We start from the raw sequence: 6,340 nt of genomic DNA, 5'->3' as shown, positions 1-6,340 counted from the left end.
TAAATCAATGCCTCGTTCAGACAAACGAGGGCGGCACAACTAGCAAGGACACCAGTTTCAGTCCGGTGATAGAGCAAGTGAAATACATGTTTAATTGCCAGAGAACAGGCCAGCACTTGGTTTCATCCATGAGGTTTTTTCCAGCATAGCAAAGACCTGGTCTGTATGTGTAACTGCAATGTAGCAAACAGTGTCCATACTGGAGTTGTGTGACTCTAGCCCTAGTCACCACCTGTACAAATTCACAGGACACCACTGCTGTGTAGTGGTTCACCCTCTGATCAGAAAGACAGCAGCAGCCTTCCACACCTGCTGATGTGTTTTGACCCACAGCACCTTGTGGCACCTTGCTGTCTTTTTGGGCAACACTTCCATTACATAAAAAGAACTCCCATGCAATTAGCAGCCCACACCGTTTTCAGCGGTTTGCCAGCCCTTGCTCCTTGTTTCAAAAAGAACTGTGTTCTTGCCATCCTGCTTCCCTTCGGTGGGGAAAACCGTGGTATGTTCTTACCCCCGTGTCTGTAAGACACTGAAAAGAAAACCCGTCGTGTGCTGAAACGAGGAGGCAGCAACAGCAAGCTGAAAAATGAAGTGGCTTGAAGAAGAAACATGGGCCCTTCAGTCTTTGTATCCAGTGGGGCTGAACTGTTGGCCCTGTACAAAATGGGGTGGGTTTTGCCTTTTGTCCTCCTTTGCAATGTGCAGAAGGTGCAGGCAGCCCTTGGCAACTCCTGCTGCAGAGACTCTGGGAAGCTGTAGGAGCCCTGACTCACCTGGTAGTAGCAATGCAGCCTCACGGCCCTAAGGACCCTCTGGAGCCACTGGCTACTTTGCCGTTTGTGGTTTTCTCCTCAGTACATCTGCTACTTCTGTGGGCCCTGGCCTGCTTCAAAGATCACCACACAAAATTCTCAATTTCTGTCTTTGTGGGTACTTCAAAAATGCATTTACTTTGCTGTCCAGGACAAACACCTTTCAGATTGCCCTGGAATGGGAATTCCAGTTGTTCAGTTCTGAAAGAGAGACTGAGCTGACAGTTAACAGATAACACGAATGGGGGGTTACGGAGTAGCAAAATAACTGGGAAATAAAACAAAGGAGGCACAAAAACCAAAAGGGAGAGAAAGATTTGTTTTAAATCAAAATAAAGCTATTGCTACAAATGTTGTAGTAGATGAAAACATGCGTCTGGTGTTATCCAATGAAATATTAATGTTCGCTTCTGAACATTTTGCAAGGTTTGACTACGGCTGTGCTCCAGTTCTGTGTCAGTGCAATACAAACACCAGCCAGCTGCCTCAGGAGGAACTGCAATCGCATACTACGGACTATTTGGAAAATTCTCCCCAGATCATTTGTTCCTACAGTCAGATAATGAGTGTTTTTGAGAGTGCTTATGCATATACACATCCATTCAGAGGATCCAAGAGGAACTGTGTGAACCAGAATAAACCTGGAGAGCTGATCCTTACAGTCGGCTTTCCTCTCTACAGGCAGCTTCAGTCGCAGGCTCTTCCCCACAGATCATTTAACTCCTCATTTCGCCAATCTTGCCCAAAACTTTCTATGTATTCTTTAGATGTGCTTTCCTTCGTTCTTCCATTTGCTGTAACTTTAAGGTTGTCTATAAGTAACAAAATCAGTATAAACTGCACTAATTTTAGGATCACAGTTTTAATGATCTGAAAAATGTAACAGTAGAACATTTATGAGTGGATGTACAATGTATTAAATCAATGCGTATTACGTAAATACTTACAATCAGTTGTACCTAGCTGCTTCTAGGCACTGTGTAATTACACTTTAAATAGTGCCATGAACTGTATAGTTATATTTTAAAGAACCCTGCCAGAGTGCTTACTGAAAGTGTAACGCACGCAGAGATACAAAGATGAAGGGCCTCATTTTTTGGAGGCTCAGTGACAGGTATCCTCCGTTTGCAGTGTTTTATTGAAAAAAACCAGACACCCTAATATTTGTTATTTCAATAGTTTGTCATTTGGCTTTGTGTAGGTCCTGTTCCTGGCTAAGAACCAAAGAGGTAGAAAAAAAAGAAAAATTAAGAAGCATAGGGAATAAGCTTCATTTCCAATTTTAGTACTGATATTTTCTAGACTTTTGTAGTTTAATTTGGAATAATATGCTTTTAAAATAACAGTTTATATGGAACCTACATAAATGTTTGGGGCTTCTACACTATAGTTTGATAGCCATTCCTTTTGGCTAATTTATGAAAAAGTCCTACTACTGAATAGTTTGAACAATAGAGCAGCCAGATGGTTTTTGATAAAACATTAATGAGACCAGATGGTTCATAATAAACTATTATGGAAAAAGACTTTTGAGACATGCAAGAAATGCTATCTATTCCTAAGTCTTCATTTATCATTATTATAAAAGAAATGAAGTTCTGTGGCTGCCAGCTAATCTACAGTTTAAAGTTAGAAGCGCTTAGTTCATGCAAACTGTCCTCCATATTATTGTTAAAGACATCACTAGGCGACTCCTTAGGTAATCACAATCTATTAGACATGATCCTAGCCTACCCTTTCTGACAATTTTCTTAAAATCATGGGAAAATCATTAAATAATCACAAGGTTTTTACAGGTAGATATTTAGAAAGTTACAGCTACCGTAAAACACACTCACCGCAGAGACAAGGCAGCTTTTACAGTGACAGAGGGGAGCCCTGTGCCACATGTACTACAGAAAGGTAGATATAGTGCTGTTTCCCCCCATGCCAGCATCAATACTCAAGGCACCAAGATCTGACTGAGTTCCAGCAAACAAGCTGTGCTGAGCTACACTGCACACATCTGCCTCCTGCATCTCAGTCTGGCACTCCCCAGTTGTCCTTCCAAGGGACTAAAAGATCCAGAAGTGAAGTCTTTTTTTTCCTTTATATTGGTCCCTAAAGTTCCAGAGATGAACCTGGCAATAAAAGATAACCTCTAAATAGTGGCCAAACTCATCTTGCAGGCAAAATCTTCAGATGGTTAAAGATGCCACCTTCCCATCGCTGCCATCAAGAGCTGAATGGACGTAAACCGGTAGGGAAATGCAGCAGAACGGTTTCCTGGCTGCTTTGAGCTCACACGGTCGCTCCTGGCTTACTGCACCTTCCCACTGGTCTCCCCGAAGCAGGACACAGTAACTTGCTGTTTGCTAAGCTTGTCACTAGCTGCTGGCAATGTGGCAGGGCTCATGACAGCCATACCAGCAGGAGAGCGAGAAAGCTATTGCTGCAGCAGGAGATGTACTGGAGGACTGAATGGTACAGGCAAAATAGAGCACTCCACCAAAACAGGAGATTAATTTTAACGTGAAATACAAACAAGGCTGGTTAGTTGATTTGAAAGAAAGAAAGAAACAAACAAACAAACAAAAAAATGCTGCTCAGGTCTTTTATTCTTGCAAAAGGAAATGGGGAAAAGTTCATTCTTTTGCTGGTGATTTGGCTTACGTTGCTGGACACCTTTAAAAAGGTTTGCTACCCCAAGTATCCTTCTTTTCTAGATATAAGCCCAAAATAGTTTCATGCTTTCTTCCCCTTTCCTCCACAGCAGACCCTTCTGCAGCCAGTGTGAGGGTTTAAAAAAAACCTAGCATGCAGCAACAGAGCTTTGGACAACCTCCTGGCACATCAATATATAGGCAGAATTTCAGTGAGTGCTTTCTAGCCAGGCTGGATGCAGCCTGAAACAACTCACTGATGGCTCCAAGGCGTTATACACCATTAGCACAGCTGTTAATACTGACCCCGTGAAAACAGAAGTTTTTAAGACTGAGACCAAAACAAAACAAAAAAAAAAAAAAAAGGCATTTCAGAAATTCCCCTTTGCAGCCAATTTTGGACTTACATCCTAATGTCAATAGTTGAAAAAAATAAGGCTGGATTATACCATCATTAAAATAAATAAATAAATAAGTAAATAAATAAATAAATAAAGCCACATGCTTATAGGATGCAAAGAGCTTTTCTGTACCCGGTAGGAATAGCCAGCTAAGCACTCTGCAATGCTGACATCTTGCGGTGGCCTGCTCAAGGATTGCTTAACATCACAGCTGAGAAAGTTGACCCAGGTTTTCAAAGAGCATACAACTATTGTGTTGGGTTTTTTTTTTCCTTTCACATTATTATCTTGTGTGTTCACATATGTGCGTTACTCATTTTTTAAGTTGTGGCTTTGAAGTTCTCGTGTCAATTGCCTCGTTTACTTAAATGAGGAAGCCAAATCCTGCCCCATACCAAAAGCAGTTTGTCCCGCAGGCAAAAGTCTCTGGCTTTCTCTGTTTGCTCGTTTTGCAAGAGGACTTTCTCAAGCAGGAGTAATGCAGAAGGATCTCCTAGTGCAGAAGGGATGCACTTCATTCTTCAGCTCAGGAGATGGAGTGCGTGGCGGACAGATCTGCATGCAGACCACACTCCGAATGTTACTCCTCTGCTATGTTCTCTCTGCTGGCTTCTGAGCCAATCATGAAGTAACTGTGTGCTCTGAGTTTGGAGCGGGTAGTACACCTGAAAAGCATTTCCTTGGAGACTGAAGGCTCAAGGTGAGTGTTCAATCCTAAATGTCTCCTGCTTGCAGCCCATTTTGGTAACAGCCTTTGAAGCCTTTCAGTTAATTGCTGCATAGCCCCAAACCTGTTTGCTAACACCCAAGACCTATGTTCGTCTCTTCTAATTAATGAAGAGCATCTGAAAACTATCCTATGCTGGCCTGTGTCTTTCAAGTGGATAGAAGATTTCCACTCAAGGTTTTTTCTTGAAAAGATGTAAATATTCCTGGTGTGGGCACCCTTTAGTGTGCACACAACCACTGGTAACATCCTTAAAACGACTAGCAAGTTTCACTGTTTTTGTGTCCTCCCGCCCCAGTGAATATTTCCATGGTAATGTGGTTCAGTGCAACTTCCTGGCTCGACTTCTCAAAATCTGCTTTAGCAGACACTTGCATTTGAAATGAATCACACATTGCCGCTCCCGGGAAAGACACATGATAGCTGATGAAACGTGGGCTATTACTGGCCACTGTGGGAGATTGTTACTGGAGCTGGCAATTCTGCAGCTTGGTGCTGATTTTAAAAAGAGATCTCCCGAGGATGTGTGGGTGCTTTTCCTCAGGATGAGGCTCTAAGAATGGAGCTTTATATTTGTGGGGTTTTTTAATAGTCCATAAAAAGTAAATTATCACAAATGCTGATATTTACTTAGCTCCATTCAGGCTCTTTGTTCAAATTTTTGTAAGTAGGTGCAACCCCAGAAGGGAAATCTATTCACCATCGATTCACTAAGGGTGTTACCTGGAAGAATCAGAAAGGAGTGAGGGATTAAAACCTGCTGAGATGAATTGGAAGTTTTGGCTCAAGTATGTAGTTAAACAGAATGGAAGAAATGCATGCTACTTTAGCTATATGCATTAACTTCTCTCCTAAGACTGTTCATTTAAGGACATGCAGCTTTCAAGTTCCCTTTGTTCCAAAGCCCAGGTGTTACTCCATTCAGATCCGGTGATGTGACATTTGTGACTATACCCCACAGCCTGAAATGCTCTCTTCAAACCACAAAGGAAGTACCTGGCCTGTGGCACGGTTCACTTGAAAAAGATTTCTTTGATGTTTATTATCTTGAAGAACTACTCCTCGGGTTTCTGCAGACTCATCTGTTTCTCACCGGATCGGTCCTTTGGTATCGTGACCAACCAAGCTGTCTGGCTCTGGTGTTGCACTGTTTTCAGAGGGCTGAGATACAGTGATGGAGCTCAGTATTTCATACTGCGGTTCACCAACCTGCCCCCCGCGCTCCGTTGATCACATTTCCCATCCTGCGCAGTGCTGCCGGTCAAGGTCGCTGGACTGGGGACCTTGGCGTGGCAGCTGCCATTTGGGCCACTGCCGCTTCGCCGGGCCAACAGTGCCAACCCTGCAGCCGCGAATCCACAGCCCAAAGCGCGGCAGGGCTGTTGCTCCCCGCGGATCCCGCAGGCAGACCGCTGACCCTCTGCATTTCTGACCACGGGTCATCCGGGCCGGATTTGAGAGGATATCGCAAAAATTTCCCTTTTAACTGTGTCATAACGTGTCACCACCGGGCAACGACTCCCAGCAGGGAAAAGCTGCCGCCCGTGCTGTTTCACAGGCTGTAACCCCGCAAACCCAGTGCCCCGGCTGAGCTGACGAAGCAATGGGGCCGTCCGGCTCGCCGGGCACTGGGCAGCCCTCCACGGGGCCCCCCGCCGGGCACCGCCGCCGCGGCCCACCGCAGGGCCAAGGGCCAGGCCGGCCCTTCCCGCCCGCACCCCCTCACAGGCGGCCCAGGCCGGGCGCAGGCGGGCG

This window comes from Falco peregrinus, chromosome 5 (assembly GCF_023634155.1).
Source record: "Falco peregrinus isolate bFalPer1 chromosome 5, bFalPer1.pri, whole genome shotgun sequence".
NCBI lineage: Eukaryota > Metazoa > Chordata > Aves > Falconiformes > Falconidae > Falco > Falco peregrinus.
This window is presented reverse-complemented; position numbering follows the sequence as displayed.